The sequence below is a fragment of the Protopterus annectens genome, chromosome 13.part0 (assembly GCF_019279795.1).
Source record: "Protopterus annectens isolate FY-2018-M chromosome 13.part0, PAN1.0, whole genome shotgun sequence".
Lineage (NCBI taxonomy): Eukaryota > Metazoa > Chordata > Ceratodontiformes > Protopteridae > Protopterus > Protopterus annectens.
This window is the reverse complement of record NC_056747.1, coordinates 1349519108-1349537464: the sequence shown is the minus strand read 5'-3', so window position 1 is coordinate 1349537464 and position 18357 is coordinate 1349519108. Positions and strand designations below refer to the sequence as shown.

Genomic DNA, 18357 nt, shown 5'->3' with positions numbered 1-18357 from the left:
ATTTCCATTAGAGCAGGGTCAGAGATTGCCTTATAGGCCAGACACAAGTCACCTCTCAGCAGCCTATAAGATAGAGAGTAAAGTGACAGAGCTTTGATCCTATCGACGTAGGTCATGGCTTGGAGTCCCTGTATTTTCCTAGTGGGAAACCTCTGAGGTCTCTCCAGCTGTTGCAGGTGCCTGGTGAGGTACCTGCAAAAGGATGCATTATACTCCAGTATAAAAGGATGCATTATACTCTAGTAGTGGTCAGATGAGGGTCGATTACACTATAGGGAAGTGTCATAGGTAGTTACTAGGCATGCAGTCCAGGAGACTCTTAAAGAGCCATGATTAAATTCCCAATTGATCCAGAGCACTGCCTGGTTAAATGACTTGATCAAGGTCACCCAGTAAGCAAGTGAAGGTGGAAAGATTCAAACCCTGAACCCTTGGAATAGAAGCAACTTATTAAAAAGTGAGAGGTTCAGTCATCTGTGCTAAACACCACCATGTTTAAATAGTAAAGTTTATTCTTGTTCTTCAAGGCATCATTCTGTACTACAGAAATGTGCTTTGCAGTTTGAAAACTATTTGCTTTTCAGAAATAGTCATTGGCAAGTTTTTTTTTTTTTTTGCTGAAATAATGCATGACAGGCCATAAGGGTGATTTTGTTCTTTTAAAATAATGACGGCCCAAATGCAATTTCCAGCACTTCTATCTCTACAAGTCAATTTAGTAGAATACTGGAGCTGTGGATTCAGAAATTTGATTTTTTCCTCACTGCAAGCAAAATAACCAAGAAGTCTAGAAAGGTAAAGTGTTTTATGTTTCTGCACGCACATAGAAAGCAGTGATGAAGTTCTGGCATACTTTTACATTTCAAAAAGAAGAAAATGAATAGCAGCAATAAGGGGTACATTCTGAATTGTTTTGAGCCTTAAAACAAGAGCTGTCCCTCATTTGTAATTTATTCTTTTATGTTTGTATTAGTGAGCTAAAAATATAACTAAAGACTGTAAATATAGTGAGTCACATGATTTATTCATAAAAGTAAAACTAATCTGTGGTATAAAAAGTGACTATAGAATGTTCATACTTTTAAAAGAAGCATGTCTGACCTTTTTAACTTGTATGTATATCTAAAGTTTGTAAAATTAAAAATTTGCCATGGTATTAACTGTGGAAATGGATGTATTCAAGATAACATGCGAGTCAGATAATAAAGAAGAAATAAAGCATGAAGTGAAATTGTGCAATAATAAATAGATCCGTGAGATGCATATGTAGAGAATGAAGTATCTAATGTTTTTAGTTTTGTAGAAGCTGTGGTAGAAATAATCATTTTGCAAATCAATTTAAAAGAAAATTATTTCAGTGAGTTTATATGTTATTGATAAAGCATAAAAATAAAATGTTTGCTGGTACTATTAAAATGGAATGCAGTGATTCTTGGAAATGTGTGAATAAAGAGGTAATTCATCAAGATAATCAAGCAAAAGGGCAAGTGAAGCTCAGAATTAATGTAAAACATGTAGAATGGAATATTCTGACAAAAAGCAGTTTTAAAACAATGGGGTTGAAATGCACTGATAGAAAACAAGTGTGCACGCTAATGATGTGTTCATGACACCAAGTAAAACCATTGGGTCAAAAGCTACTGAAGTGAATGCAAATATGGAAGATATAAGATCATTTCTTATATAGTGGCACTGGAGTAGGATGTTAATGAACCTAACAGTTTTGATCATTTATGTGTGAAATTCTGGGTATAATCAAATACATTCACATTGTCCATGCACTGATTAAATACTCAGCTACAGAGCTATCTGAAGTTCTACAAAGAAAATAACTGGTAGTAACCTTCATGCTGTGAAATAAATTAATGTTAGAGTTCTGTCTGGTCACAGAAAATAAGCCTTTATATCAACCCAGTTAAGAAAACAGTAGCATCATACCAAGTCTAAGTAATTCATGTTATACAGGACTATAGAGCTTTAACATATTCATGAAACTCCTATTTGCATAGTATGCCACCATAAATTTAGTGTAGATAGCAGTACAACCAAAAGCAGAAAGGATTAATGAGAAGGATAGCCTAGGTGGCAAGCTGTTAATGAGAATGGATGACCAATAGTTTATGGTGATGTAGGGTCCAGTCATGCATCAGTATTCTGGAGAAAAGCGGCAAAGAATGGAAAGCTAAAGAGAGACGGTGGCTGCCCTCTAGAGCACGCCTTGCCATATGCTACTGGCGGACTACAAAATTCTCTTATTTAAAAGAGTTGAAAGTGGTACCCAATAGTGAACGTGTTTCTGGATATATTGTAGTACCAACTGGGACTTGTTCTTTGTCCTCTGTCTTCACTGATCACATTAAAAGCTTCAGAATTTGCTCATGGATTATGTATGGCTCTTTCTTATTTTAAGCATCTGCTAAATCTAATTACAGTTATGTGAGTGTGTGTGTGTTTATATACTATAGTCTTATTTTGTTTATTTTGTTTAATTTTATTCATTTTTTTTGCGATTTGAAATATCCAGCAGCACACAAGAATCATAAACCTCAATCTGCTGCTTCATTGCTCCTCTCTAGCAACTGATCTGAAGAAGTCCTGCCAGTACTGGGCAAAAGCATTTGTTAATTTTATGTATAATTATCTGTATAAGAACTTACGTGCGTATGGGGGTACTTTTTCTTGTTTTTGCTTACAGTTATTTCATTTTCATAGACTTTCTTGTCTATTCATTTCCACTGTCACCCCTTTCTTTCTTATTGTTTAAAAACAAGTGCTGTAAATTCAACCATTCTGTCCTTGCACTTAGCCTTTCTTTCTGGCTGATGATGAGGAGAGAGTATTTCACCAATCAGGAATGACCGTGGAAAAATCTGGGGTTTCCCCTTTTGGCCCTCTCAAGCTCTATCTGATGGGCTGATCCCTGTCTGGGAACCCAGTTAAAATGTATCTGTCTTAACAAGTTTATATTTTATTTATTTAACACTTGTTTGTTGGGAAAGTCTGATTTGGACCAAAGCCAATTTTCACAGGTGGCCTATGGAGAACTGCTCCAGATGTGGGTCTTGAGAGGAAACTGGAGCACCTGGAGGAAACCCACATGAATGCAAGGAGGACATCCAGACTCTGCACAGAAAGTGATTGCTGGCCTAGATGGCTTTAGTTATGATTAGATAATCTCTCCTTCTGCACATTATACTTTCTCTGCTTCCCTTCTTAAGTGGACCTTCATTCAGAGATGTTGATATTCTCATTGCATTGGCTTACTTGTTATCCTTCTTAGGGCTTCGTTTACTACCTGTACGAGATTTATTCATGTTTCCTTTTTATATATATTTATTGCACAGTAAATTCTTACTAACATTCATATTAGTTAGTTACTTACTGTTGTAGTGTAGAGTACAATGATTTTTTTTATAACTTTGTGACAAAACACTCTATACTTTTTAAGTTGTATCCGTTGAGGGAATTATCCATCTTTACTTAGGGAGATATTTATCAAACTCTTGTTTTTTAATCATCTCTCATTCTTCCATTTCTACCTTCCCCCTTTTAATTACCTTGAGTCTTATATTCAGCTACTGCTTGTAAACATGTAGCTTTTTTGATGGGCCGCTTTATATAATACTGTTTCATCTATCAATAGTAACAAGGAACTCCCTGGACTATCTGTTACTGGCTCTCCTTTTATCATCCTGATTGGCTGTGATTCATCCAAGAATTCACTCACTCACTCACTCACTCCCCCCCCCCCTCACCACAGGGCCGTGACTCTCAGCTCTGACAGAATTCCATTTAACCAATATCCTACAGAAAGGTTTGATCCAGTGACAGCTATAGGTAGAGCAGTGATGCACAGCTGCAAGCAGCATCACCGTACACGTTTAGCCTTCCATACTCAGTAATGGCTTCCAGACTGGGCTATCCTTCTCATTAATCCTTTCTCTGTTTGCTCTGCCATCCCACTTATATTCTTTTGTTGCAATACTTTATAAATAGTAAGATTTTAACGGAAATTTTAGATATGAATAAATCTTATAAAAATCAAAAGTTCTTATTTGAATGATTTTGCTGTTTTCTTAACTGGATCAAAATATAGGCCCATTTTTATGGAACCAGCAAGGACTCCAGCATGAATTTCTTTCACAGCACACAGGTTACTACCTATTATTTTGTTAACTATGGTCCTTAAGAGCAGAAGTTCCATGTTGTACATATGGGGTTGCATTAACTGATTACAGCTGGGTGACGTCTCCAGGTGCTTCTGCAGTTACATCCTACCGACACCTCTAGGCATCAGATATTGCTTGTTCATATTTGTGTTAGAAATGCCTAAACCATGCTACATACAAAGCATTAAAATATTTCATCTTAAAGCTTACACAATGGCAAACATAACTGTATTGATATCTGACCTCTGTCTTGTGCAGGTATAGATAAATTTAATTGTTGTTCATATAATATTTATTTATATTATCATAAATGTCATGATTTTCTATAAATATTTTGCAAACCGAATAGTATAGACAGAACTGCTTAGCCTCATATGAAAACTCTCAGCTGGGTAAACAGAATTCAGCTGACAGTATGTATGTAACTTGAGTGGTTGTGGAGATAATGTAAGTTGTTTTCAAAATATTACAAATGTAGTAGTTACTGTGTTTACTGTGACTTATCAAATCCAATTTAAGACCTAGAACCTAAAGAATTCTACCACTATAAAAATTGCCCAAGATGAACACCTCTGTCTATCAAAACTCTTACACTCCTCCTATTGGAAGCTGCAGTGCAAACTTCCAGAGCTCCATTGGAAGGAATGAGTTAACTTAGTTATGTGATTATTTTAAGATCTAGAAAGAGTCATAGAAATATGTCTTGCCTGACTGTGCTGATTTATGTATAAGCTTAGGTAGATTCATTCATCCGTCCACAGAATCCTTTGTTCCCATTTTTTTGTATGGGGAGAGGGTTAGGGTGTCACATCAACAATGGCTATCAGCTAGAGCCGATGTTCACAGTGATTGCCAGGACAATATCTTATTCATATAGTTCCAAGTGCTGCTCAAGCAACAAGTTCTTCAAGGGAAGTACCGGTGGTAATCAGGAGTAGAATTGAGCAGGACATGTGAGGTAAATGATAAGTCTATGTGTAAATCAGGAACGGAAAAAGATGGTTGGCTGTCTGGTATGGTCATTGTTATGAATCAGGAGAACATTCATACATGTGGTGACGTTTAAGAATCTGACTAAAGTGATTTAAAAAGAACATTAACCAGTACATATTGCAAAAGTAGTATCAGCTGTACCAAATGCTAGTTCTTTCCTGTATGAGACGCAAACTAGGGATTCTGACAGATAAAGTTAGATGAATAAAGCTTTCAGTTGTATATATTTAGCATGTCTTTAGGAATATCCAGACTTTTGAGACTTCTGTTTCAGATGTCACCTGCATCAAAAGTTTTACAAATAGCAGTTGCACAAATAGTTGAATGTTTATAAGCTGTTGTGAACATATTTTTATTGCAGATGGTGGGGGAGGTCAGACACAAGAAAACCATGAAAAGTTACTGTTATTGAACAGAATGTGACAAAATAATTTCATATTACACAAGAGCAAGTGTAACATAACATTAAAGCTTGAAACACAGACACCAACCCATGCATACGCTATACATTTGTAGCAATCCACCGTTTGTAAATAAATGTTTACATGCATGCTAGGTTGCACTTGAAATGTGTCCAATGTATCAATACTGTTTTCCAGTAAACAAATGTTACTAAATAAAAACATGGATGGTTATAGTCTCACATCAGGAAGAATGAAGCCATGCTCAAAGAAAGTCAGAGCAGCAGTATAAATGCCAAAGCCAGAAAACAGCTAGGAATTACAAAGGTTTCTAGGAATGATGTTGTGTCTTGCAAAGTTTTTACATAATGTGTCTCGGATAATTATGCCTCCTGAAAAAGCTGTTTGAGCAAGATGTTTACTGAGAATGGCACTATAGGAAAACAGCTTTGAAATCCTTTAGAAAGTAGTAACAAACGCACATATTTTGAAATACTGTGATGTGAATAAAGGGAATGTGGTGAAAGTGGATGCACGTCTAAAACGGCCTGGAGGCTGTGATCTTACAACTCTCTATGGGTCACATCCATTTATGTATGCAGGAATAAGATATGTTCAGATGGAGAAATAATCGTTATCAACTCCGATAGACGTCCATATTAATGGCACAGAAGAACAATTTATAAAGGCTTTGCACAATGCACCTGCAAGATTACAGAGAATGTTCCTTAATTTGTGGAAGTATAACCTGAAAATGAAGTGCAGACCAAGCAAATAGCTCCATGTAAAAGATATGTTGAGTAGAGTATATTTTCTAGAACAGAATAAAGAATTTTGCTTTTAAGGACACATAATTATTCTAGAGTTATTGGAAGAAAATTATAGATTATTTGGCTCATTCGACAGTTGTTTAGGACGTAGGAAAAAGAGGAAGAACTTCAGAGATTTACTGACATTGATTTAGAAATGTAACTGCTGAAAAAGTGACAATAAGAAGCTGCCAGAGCATAAATCATTAAAGAAAGGACTCCCATCTTATTTATCTTTCAGGTAAAAAAAAAAACAGATTACACAGGTTTTATTGTTAAAATACTATACAATTATTGTACATAACCAGTTATGTGAGAAGATGCTTAGATGAAAACGAGTCCTTTTACTCAAAGCAGAGAAGAGTAAGAGAAGCAGAAAGCCATGGAATATTCCAGAAGAACAGACGCAATCCTGTGTCAAGTAGACACAGATTTGTTCCAGTTCAGAAATCCACAGTATTTAATATCCCTAGAATATTACACTGTTTTAAAAGTGTTTAAATCCACAGTACATGCAATCCTGTGTCAAGTAAACACAGATTTCTTCCAGTTCAGAAACGCACAGTATTTAATATCCCTAGAATATTAAACAGTTTTAAAAGTGTTTAAATCCACAGTGCACTTCATGTTAATAGTGCAGTGAAGAGTCTTTTGTCATGAGAAACATACCAGTTGTTCACATATCATATAATTGTCCACATATCTAGAGTTAAGAATTTAAGAGATTGTTCCTCTCCTCTTGTAGGACCTCACTTGATGGTTCTACTCCATGAATGCAATTGGTCCACTAGTTCAGCAGGAATTGGGGCTGGGGACATTCCCCAGCTAGCTTTGGTCCATTCATTGATTGGCCAGCATGCCCGTTGTAAATCCCGCACTATACCAATGGAAAAAGGTCCAGTTGCCTGAACTTTTTTCCATTGGTATAAAGTGTCCAAAACCTTTTTTTTAATTAAAAAAAATGGAGCAAGAAAGACTTTCTTTTCTAAGTTGCTTCCGTTTCAAAGCATTGATGTACTGGGTATGTGTGGGAATGGAAGTCCCATAAGCATGTGCAGTACATCAGCACAAGGAAGCAGTACACCACCACCAGAGGAAGAACAGTAATGCTAGGTAGGTGTAGCTAACATGAAATGTTAGAGACATCACAGGGTGCTGTACTAGGTAGGTGTAGCTAACATGAATGAAATATTAGCGACATCACAGGGTGCTGTACTAGGTAGGTGTAGCTAACATGAAATATTAGCTACATCACAGGGTGCTGTACTAGGTAGGTGTAGCTAACATGAAATGTTAGCGACATCACAGGGTGCTGTACTAGGTAGGTGTAGCTGACATGAAATGTTATCGACATCACAGGGTGCTGTACTAGGTAGGTGTAGCTAACATGAAATGTTAGAGACATCACAGGGTGCTGTACTAGGTAGGTGCAGCTAACATGAAATGTTAGAGACATCACAGGGTGCTGTACTAGGTAGGTAGGTGTAGCTGACATGAAATGTTAGCGACATCACAGGGTGCTGTACTAGGTAGGTGTAGCTAACATGAAATGTTAGCGACATCACAGGGTGCTGTACTAGGTAGGTGTAGCTAACATGAAATGTTAGCGACATCACAGGGTGCTGTACTAGGTAGGTGTAGCTGACATGAAATGTTAGCGACATCACAGAGTGCTGTACTAGGTAGGTGTACCTGACATGAAATGTTAGCGACATCACACGGTGCTGTACCGGGTAGGTGTAGCTAACATGAAATGTTAGAGACATCACAGGGTGCTGTACTGGGTAGGTGTAGCTAACATGAAATGTTAGAGACATCACAGGGTGTTGTACTAGGTAGGTGTAGCTAACATGAAATGTTAGAGACATCACAGGGTGCTGTACTAGGTAGGTGTAGCTAACATGAAATGTTAGAGACATCACAGGGTGCTGTACTAGGTAGGTGTAGCTAACATGAAATGTTAGAGACATCACAGGGTGCTGTACCAGGTAGGTTTAGCTAACATGAAATGTTAGAGACATCACAGGGTGCTGTACCAGGTAGGTGTAGCTAACATGAAATGTTAGAGACATCACGGGGTGCTGTACTAGGTAGGTGTAGCTAACATGAAATGTTAGCGACATCACAGGGTGCTGTACTGGGTAGGTGTAACTAACGTGAAATGTTAGCGACATCACAGGGTGCTCTACTGGATAGGTGTAGCTAATGTGAAATGTTAGCAACATCACAGGATGCTGTACTGGGTAGGCATAGCTAAAATGAAATGTGAGCGACATCACAGGGTGCTGTACTGGGTAGGCGTAGCTAACATGAAATGTGAGCGCCATCACAGGGTGCTGTACTGGGTAGGTGTAGCTAACATGAAATGTGAGCGCCATCACAGGGTGCTGTACTGGGTAGGTGTAGCTAACATGAAATGTTAGCAATATCACAGGGTGCTGTACTGGGTAGGTGTAGCTAGCATGAAATGTTAGAGACATCACCGGGTGCTGTACTAGGTAGGTGTAGCTAGTGTGAAATGTTAGAGACATCACAGGGCGCTGTACTAGGTAAGGTGCGGCTAACATGAAATGTTAGCGACATCACAGGGCGCTGTACTCAGTAGGTGCGGCTAACATGAAATGTTAGCCGCACCTACTGAGTACAGCGCCCTGTGATGCTGTACTCAGTAGGTGTGGCTAACATGAAATGTTAGCAACATCACAGGGCGCTGTACTCAGTAGGTGTGGCTAACATGAAATGTTAGCAACATCACAGGGCGCTGTACTCGGTAGGTTCGGCTAACGTGAAATGTTGGAGACATCAGAGGGTGCTGTACTCGGTAGGTGCGGCTAACATGAAATGTTAGAGACATCAGAGGGTGCTGTGCTAGGTGGGTGTGGCTAACATGAAACGTTAGAGACATCAGCGGGTGCTGTGCTAGGTGGGTGCGGCTAACATGAAATGTTAGCGACATCAGAGGGTGCTGCACTCCGTGGGTGCGGCTAACAGGAGATGTTAGTGACATCAGAGGGTGCTACACTCGGTGGGTGCGGCTAACAGGAAATGTTAGTGACAGAGAGTGCTGCACTCAGTGGGTGCGGCATCACAGGGTGCCGGTCTCAGTGGGTGCGGCTAACAGGAAATGTTAGTGACATCACAGGGTGCTGCCCTCGGTGGGTGCGGCTAACAGGAAATGTTAGCGGCATCACAGGGTGCTGTCCTAGGTAGGTGCAGCTAACATGAAATGCTAGAGACATCACAGGGTGCTGTACTAGGTAGGTGACATCACAGACAGAAAAAGGATGTTATGAAATATATTCCTTCTACGGAGAATGAAACTAAAGGCCTCATGGATGCAGGTCACACATTCAAGTTATCTAAATGTTTGTTTTTTTAAGTATTTAGATAGTAATTTTATATGTTACAATACCCTGGAGTCAGCTCTGAGCTATGCTGCTTTTCAAAAAAATCTAAGCAAAATTTTTGTTTTCCTGTATTACATTTGAGCACTCATATTTGCAGTTTAAAGTGATAAAATATGATTAAGGCAGTTTCCTTGGTCCCCTGATATTCAATCTTTTCATCACTTCCCTTGCATTACTGCTTCAGATTTTAAGGTGCTTTGATATACAGATGATGCAGGTGGGAGACACTTGAAATTGTGCAAATATATGTCTTTTGGAGTTTTTCTCTATCCAATATTGAACTTTTCCAACCACATACAAAATACTACACATGCGACCACAGCATTATTGTCCACTCTGTCACAGAGCTGCAAATTTACTTTGTAAAGCTGTGAAGACGGACATCATTGTAAAATATGATTTATTTGTCTGTATTTGTAATGCCAGAAGCGGTACCAAACAACTGCCAAATCTTGTACCTTTCAGAATCGTATACTTAGAACTGTAAAGTTCTCCAACCAGAATCTACCTTTCAACTGTACAGACTTTCGCAGAATGTCCAGATTTTTGCCTCCTGTTTTTGGTGTGTTCCTCCTAAAATCTGTACTTTTCTGGCAAATAGCTGAGGATTGAAGTAATTAAATAATGACAAACATTTGAGTTTAAGACTCTGCATCCTTCAGAAAATTCATGCTAATGCAAAACCTATTATTCTGTCAACTTTCTAAATCTGTCCCTATTTGTCCCCACATCATTTTAGGCTTTGTCCAGATTTTTTTGCTGTAAGAGGTTGAGAAGTCACATAACTAAAGCAGATCCAATAACATCTGAACAAGTCTTATATTACTGAAACTATCACAAATAACAGTGCTGATAAACTGAACCAAGGTGTAGCTGAAGATTCCAAAGTAAATACTGTAACTTTGAAGATTGAAATGAACTCACAACCATTTTCTGTAGTTTCTGCAACTCACTTCTGAACATTTGAACACATTTTAATCCTTTACTGAGCAGAACTAAATTGAACTGAACTGCTGAACATTTGAACTGACTTGTCTCTTGACAGTATTTCTCTTAATAATACTAAACCCTTGAAAATTTCCTACAAGTTCTTCATGCCTCTTTAACCTTGGTTCCGAAGCCTTGTGCTATCTAAATAAGATATTGCAGGTGCCTTTCTCCAAACTGTCTGTTTCTGTATCTTCTGCAGTGTCTTATGACACAACAAAATGTTGCTTCCATGCCGCTGGTTAGCACATCTCATGCTTATCAGAGGTTTGACCTAAGGTCGTTCACTGACATTTCATTCCATTGAAAATTCATTAACTGAAACTGCATATAAAAATGTAAAATGCAACATGAAGATATAGTTGCTTTTCTAGGCCTAAGCAAATAAAATACCATATTTGTATAGGATTCATACTGACAAAACTATATATCCGCCCTCATCTGATAAGCTATCTTGACCCCAGGTAAAGGAGCTTTACTCTCAACTCTTGTATATGGTTCACCTAAGAACAACTTCCAGCACTTTCAACTTGCAAAAACTGCAGACTGCACAAAACACAATCTACAGATTTGTAACTGGTTTGTAGAAGAGATAACATAAATATCTTATTCTCTGTGATGCAGGCTGGCTTTCTATAACTGTTAATGTTACCCTCCCAAGAGGGACAGTATTTACAAATTTCTCTGTTTGCACCACTACAAAAATGCACATTACATTTTAGCAGACACAGCGTAAGAACAGCTGCATCTCCCACTGTCACATTAGTGATTCCAAATCAATCAGTATGTTACGTGTACCATTTCCTAATAGTGCCCTGTAATAAGGAACCCTCTCCAAAGTGCAAGATGAGAATTTCCTGGTAGACTCATAAGATTTACTCATAAAACACCTATTATCTAGAGAGCTCAAATCCCTACTTCATTATAAAGCAGAATACAGCTGCACTGATGCAGACGCCTAATTCATATACTCCCATAGAATGTTGTAGTTTACAGTAGGACTGTGCTTGAATGAAGTCATATTTCTTAACTTAAGGAACATGTATCTGTTCACTTTTGTCTTTGTAATACAAGTTTAATCTGAACACTGTTAATGTCTTCATATGATTTTGGCAGTTATTAATGTAACTAGCCCATGAGTGATAAAGCATTCCAAATCGTCCAGTTCATTTACTTGTAAAAATGAAAAAAGTTGTTACCAGTAAAAAAAAATGCTAAACAGAATGTTGAGAGGATGTTAGAAAGGGCAAAAACTAGTTTCAAACATAGCATAATTCTACTTCAGGAGGCAACAAATGTAGAAATTATATCTGACAAGGAGAGAAAATAACTGAAAGGAACAAAGCTGGTGGCTGAAGAGAGAGATGTATAAGGAAGACTTACTTCACAGAAAGAGTAGTGACATGAACAGTCTTTCTAAAAGAGCAGTAGGATCAGGAACAGAGACCAAGTGAGAAAGGCATAAGGCCCTCTTTTTGTGGATTGGGGAAGACTGTTACATAAGCAGGACTTGGAACTTAACCAGTAAATAGTGATGGGTAAACTAAATGAGGCATACAGTCTTTAAGTAAATTAATCTGTCATGAAAATAGAAATGTTAACATTTCACGTTGCTATATCACTGTGACTGTCAAAAAGTACTGCCTTCCTTTAACAGTCACAGTTAAGTGTGCACATACCTCAGTCCATCAGTGGGACTCAAACCAATTATACCTTATAGTACATGGCAGTAGGAGACCAAGAAGTGACTTGACTGCAGGGACCCAATGGATTACAGACCATTAATATTAACATTGCAGTAGTTCTGCGCGCACATGCTCATTGTATCCTTATCTGATCTGAGTGGTCTCTAACTGAGAATGCTGAAATAATCAAGCAAACACAAAATCTTCAAAATTTTATTTGACTAACATAGCTCTGATAATTGGCATATTAGTTAGCGACAATAAATATTTACAGTTTTTCTGTCAGGCAAAGAGTAGAATTGGAATATTTCCATCAAAGATTCAGCCAGTAAAAGCACTGATCTCTGGCTTTTAAACTTGCCTATAGTGGAATGTGTGCAGTTGATTTATAATGCAATCAAAGCCAGCCAGTACTTGCTACTAAAAAGATTTTTCAAGCCTTTATATTAGAGCTACGGAGTAATATTGCTTTAATATGTTTCATGGGGTTATTAGATGTAATTATAGCTAAATCATAAGGCTTGCAAAGCTCTGTTACAAATCTCATATTACACAGTTCCACACAGGAACGTTTACTTTTGTTGGATGCCTTTTAGAAGCAAGAGATTTTAACATAACGGTTAAGGTATTTACCTCAGAGACACCAGGGACAGGGTTTGATTTTGGCCTCTGGGTAGTGGCTAGGCTTCTGACAGTCTGCAGATTGATACACTAATATTTAGCTATAAACCTGTGTTGCAAATTCCCCTAAATCATGTTTCTGGGTTCAGTTGTACTTCAAAGCCTTTTGTGAAAGATAAAACTACTTTTTGGAGTGAGAGTTGATCTACACTGGAGCTGCATTTTGACACATAGGTGATTTGTCTGAGATGAGTCAGTGCAGTTTGACGGCTTTCTCCTTGTTGCACTAGATACATAAAGGTACCCTCTGTAAATACTGGTGCTCAGGTCTTATGTTCTGTTCATTCTTGCTTTAACAGCAGATTTCCTGACAACATTCATGCAGAGATTAATGTTATGTACAGAGGCATAATTAGGGATTGAAACCCTATTTAAAAAATGAGTCCCCCAGTCTGATTCATTGGATTTGTTTGGGATCTGAAAAATCCCCTGTCATAGAAATTATAACTTACTCTAAAGTGTCCCAGCCTTGCAGTAGGTTATATTTTCTTGGGGGCAGATTGAGCTTTGAGAGTCAGAGAGTCTACTTGCCTTGGTTTAGAATTTTATTTTGAAGAAGTGATTCCATAAAATAAATTTGATGAAGCTTATTTTTGCTGAATTAGATTATTTGTATTGGCCCTTACTGGCTTTTGATAATTATGTATACCTGTTGACACATTTATTCTCCCACTCCCAGCCTTAGCATCCCATGCTACCTGATGTCATCTCTCTCAAGGTGGAGAATACCTTTCAGTAACCTAACCACATCTTATCATCAGCAGCAGCCCACTTTTACTTATTTCTACGTAGAGCTGGGAGTGTAGTGTCGGCTGTCTTGACTGAATCTTCTACCTTCTTTGACACTCATGCCTGACTGTCATGTCTCCTCACACACAATCCGTCTTTTTGACGGACGTTCTCATTTCTTTTTTTTGCTGGACATCATTGTTACCTCTTGTCTTCCTCTCATCTCTCTCAGATGTTCTTGTCTTCCATTTTTCTCCTTCATGTCATCCATTTCCAAGCTGCGTCCTATTGGTGGGTCTGAACTGAACATAACAATCCTTAGTTCACGTTCGGCAGGTTGAATAGATTTATGTCCAGCTTTCTCTATACAGATCTATCCCAAGTACCTCAAGCTGGGCAACTGAATATTTGTCATCCAGTAGATTATTGACCCATCATTGTTGGACTTTCTGGCGGGAGCACATTAGCTAACAGAGGAACACATCTCTTTCACCATTAGCATAGGCCCCTCACATCAGTTGGACTAGACCTCCTTTCCCCAAGCTAACAATGGTTTAGGTCTGGCCGTAGCACTAATGCTGCACTTATTTCCTTCATGAACACAGTTAACCAGGCCAGAAACAATGGAAAATTGTTTTATCTTTATTCCTTGATCTATCAAAAGCGTTTGATACAGTCTCCCACCCCCGCTTCCACAGTAAACTCTCCACCTTAGGGATCTACCCTCAGACTCTCAACTGGTTCTCAAACTATCTAAAAGATAGACAACAGTCCACTAGATGGCTCAAATCTTTCTCACCATTTCGTAACTCCTCTACTGGTGTTCCCCAAGGCTCCATCTTAGGACACCTCCTATTTAGTATTTTTATAAACGATTTCCACACCAACCTTAAATACAGCACAGTTGTTCAATATGTAGATGATTCAACCATTATTTGCACTGCTAAATCAACAACAGAACTTTTGAGATAACCCAGAATGCCTTTACCACCACTGAAGTCTGGATGGCAAATAATCATCTAGCACTATATGCTAACAAAACTAAACTGATATTATTTACCCCCCAAAAAAACTTCTCTGTTAACAAGACAGATTTTACCATCCAATCTCAAAACAAAACTATCCTAGAGGTAATCTCCCACACCAAATTACTAGGTGTTATCATTGATGAATATCGAACATTCAACCTTCACATCCACAATGATGTAAAAAAAATACAAATTAAGCACACTTTACAACAGACAGAAATGCTACCTTAACTGTTCTACAAACAAACTCTCGCCTTGACTTTTCTCTTACCTTGACTCCTGTATGGTCCTCCTCTCCACACCAATATCCACTCCTCCCTAAAAAACAAACTTGTGTCATGTTACAACAAGGTAGCCAAGTTTGCAACCAATACAAAATACTCTTCCCATCACTGCATTGTTTTAAGATCACTTAACTGGCTCAAACTTCCACATCATCTAACCTGCCCTGGGGCATTTATAAGCCTAGCCCAATTGTGTTTGGCTTTTGCCACCCCTTGATTTGAGTATACTGTGCCCTTTTTAAAGTTTAGTTTACTGTGCCTCTGTCTAATAGTATCACGGAAGTAATCCCCGGGACAAACCTAAGATCCCCCATCCACTCATCAAGATTCTTCTTGAAGAGAGTCAGTGAGGTGCTCTGCCTAACATGAATTGGAATTCTATTCCAGAGCAAAGGGAGCCTCTGGGTTATGAATCTGTCCCTCCAGCAAGTTCTATTTATTGATGTGCTGAGGTTTAAGCCCCTCGAGTGCGTGGCTCTAAGGGATTTAGATTTACTGAGGTGGAGCATGTCCATTAATTCTGAGTTGGACATAGCTTTATATGTCAGGCATAGATCGCCTCGAAGTAGGCAGTATGCAACTGAGTAGAGATGGAGTTTTTTTAACCGAGCAGCATATGGCATCTGTTTGAGTCCCTTGATCCTCCTGGTGAGGTACCTTTGGGGTCTTTCTAATTGCTGCAGGTGTCGGGTAAGGAATATCCCAAAGGGGGCATTGTATTCTATGATGGGCCTGATGAGGGATGAATAAAGGGGCACGATTACCTCTCTTGATCTAGATGTGAATCCTTTCGTGATGAAGTGGGCTATGTAGAAGTTCTTTCTAATCACTTTGGCAATGTGGTTGTCAAAGGAGAGATTGCTATCAACTTGGGTCCCCAGATTCCTAATTACTTTTCTGTACTTAATGGGTTACCACCTATGTGGTAATTTGTGGGCACATTGTTTTTGCCAAAGGGTATGACTATACACTTTTTGGCATTTAGCTTTAGACCATGGCTTTGGCACCAGTTATCCGTCTCTGCGAGACCTTTTTGAAGGATGTTTGTGTCAGCTGGAGAGTCAGTTATGGTGCCCAGTTTGCAGTCATCTGCGAACTTGGTGAGCCATAGTCCTCCCACGTTGGCCTGTACCTCAGAAAAGTAAATACCGAACAAGAGAGGTCCCAGGACAGAACCTTCTGGAATGCCACTTGTGGCTGGTTTCGAGTCTGATATGGCCGCAGCAACTCTGACTCTGTGGGTTCTGTCTTTGAGCCAGTTTGCGACCCATCTTGTGACATAGGGGTTTATATTTAGGCTGGATAGCTTATCTATGATGCCTGAGTGGGGTATTGTGTCAAATGCCTTTGCGAGGTCGAGATAGGCTGTGTGGACTACCTTCCCTTCATCTATGGCCTTGGTGACTGTTTCAAAGAAGTCGACCAGGTTCAAAAGGCAGGATCTGCCCTTGTTGACAAAGCCAAATTGGGTAGGATCTAGTGTCTGTAGGTCCCCAATGTCTTTGTTTATGAGTTCCATGATGATCCTCTCCATAGCCTTGCATACTAGGCTAGTCAGGCTTATGGGGCGATAGTTTCCAGGGTCCGCAGAGGCGCCACCTTTGTGGAGTGGGACCACTGTTGCTGTACGCCATTCTTTGGGCACATATCCTGTAGTGAGGCTGAGATTGTACAGCAGTTTTACTTGAGGGATTAGTTCTTCTTGGGAGTTCATGTAGGACACAACCCGGGACACCATCTGGTCCCATGGAAGCAGTGTTTTTTGCTTTGGAGAGGGCGGCCTTCACCTGAGCATCAGAGATGTTTGGGAGGCTGCACTCTGTCAGGATAGATACTTGCTCTTTTGGGGGGGGGGGTAGAGAAGTTTGCACTGAACCTGTCTGCCAGGATATTTGCGATGTCTGTGGGTTCAGTGTATTTTTTGTCGTTTAGAATCAACTCAGAACAAGTTTGGGAGTTGCATCCCAGGTTCCTAACATAACTGAAAAAAGCCTTATGATTGTCTTTAGTGTCCTGTGCAATTTTTCTCTCGAAGCTGGCCTTGGAGGATTTTATGAGGGATCGTAATTTCTTGCTAGTACTGATCAGAGATGCCTTCCCTTTTAGGGATTTTGCTCTATCATGTAGTAGCTTCCTCCTTCTTTTGTACAGTTTATTTATGGCTGGGGTCCACCAGACTGGATGCCTGCCTTTGGATGATAGGGTCTTGATTTTGTTTAGGATAGCATGATCCATGCATTCCTAGAGATGTCCGTAGAATGCGTTTATATAGGATTCTGCAGTTTGGGCTGTAGTTTCCACTGGCTCTGGGGCCTTGAAGGATTCCACTTCGGATTTGAGAAGTGTGAAGTTTGCTTTTGAGAAGTTTTTCACTGTGGTTTTCTGGGCTGGGGGTGGGGTCGGGATGTGGATATCCAGTGAAATTAATTTATGGTCTGATCTTACCAATGAGGGATATACTTCTGGTATGGAGCATAGAGTCCCCATGTTGGTAATTATCAGGTCTAGTATGTTTTCCCCTCTTGTGGGAGTGGTGACTAGTTGTTCCATAGAATTTGAGTTTATAAATTCCAGGAACCTTTGGGCTAAGGTGCTGGGGCTTGAGTAATGCTCCCAGTCTATGTTTGGGTAGTTGAAGTCACCCAATATAATGGTGTTCGGAGAGATCTTCATGTTCTCCAATGTTTTCAGGAAAGCCGAGTGGGATTCCTGACTTTGAGAGGGTGGTCTGTAGGATACTATAAACTGAAAAGCAGTCTTGCCCACTGTCAGTTGCACATGGATGGTCTCCGATACTTCGTGCAATGCCACTAACCTGGAGGTGTGGATATCCTTGATAAATATGGAAACTCCCCCTCCTTTTGTGGTTCGGTCTGGGTTTTGGGGTCGAAAAGCATGATATGAGGTATAACCTGGTAGTGCTGGGGTGCTCTTTGGAGCCTTGAACCAGGTTTCTGTCACTGCACAGATATCGATGTTCTCCATACTGAGGAGAGCTTCGAGTGCATGCATCTTGAGGTTAAGACTTCTGGCGTTTAGCAGCATTACCCTTAGTTTCTTGTTCCTTGTGCTGTCTATGGAGGTGGGTTTGACTTTTGAGCCTTGCCTAAAAAAGGCACTATGGGGATGGCAAGAGCCTTTGCCAATATCTGAAAGCCCAGGGGTGACAGGTGCAAGCCGTCCC

General features: G+C 39.5%; 1 protein-coding gene across 5 annotated transcripts in view; it reads left to right on the top strand.

The window, feature by feature from the left end:
• CACNB1 (calcium voltage-gated channel auxiliary subunit beta 1) overlaps nucleotides 1–18357 on the top strand; it is a 2104836-nt gene that overhangs the window by 605474 nt on the left and 1481005 nt on the right. The gene's annotated exons all lie outside the window — the stretch shown is intronic.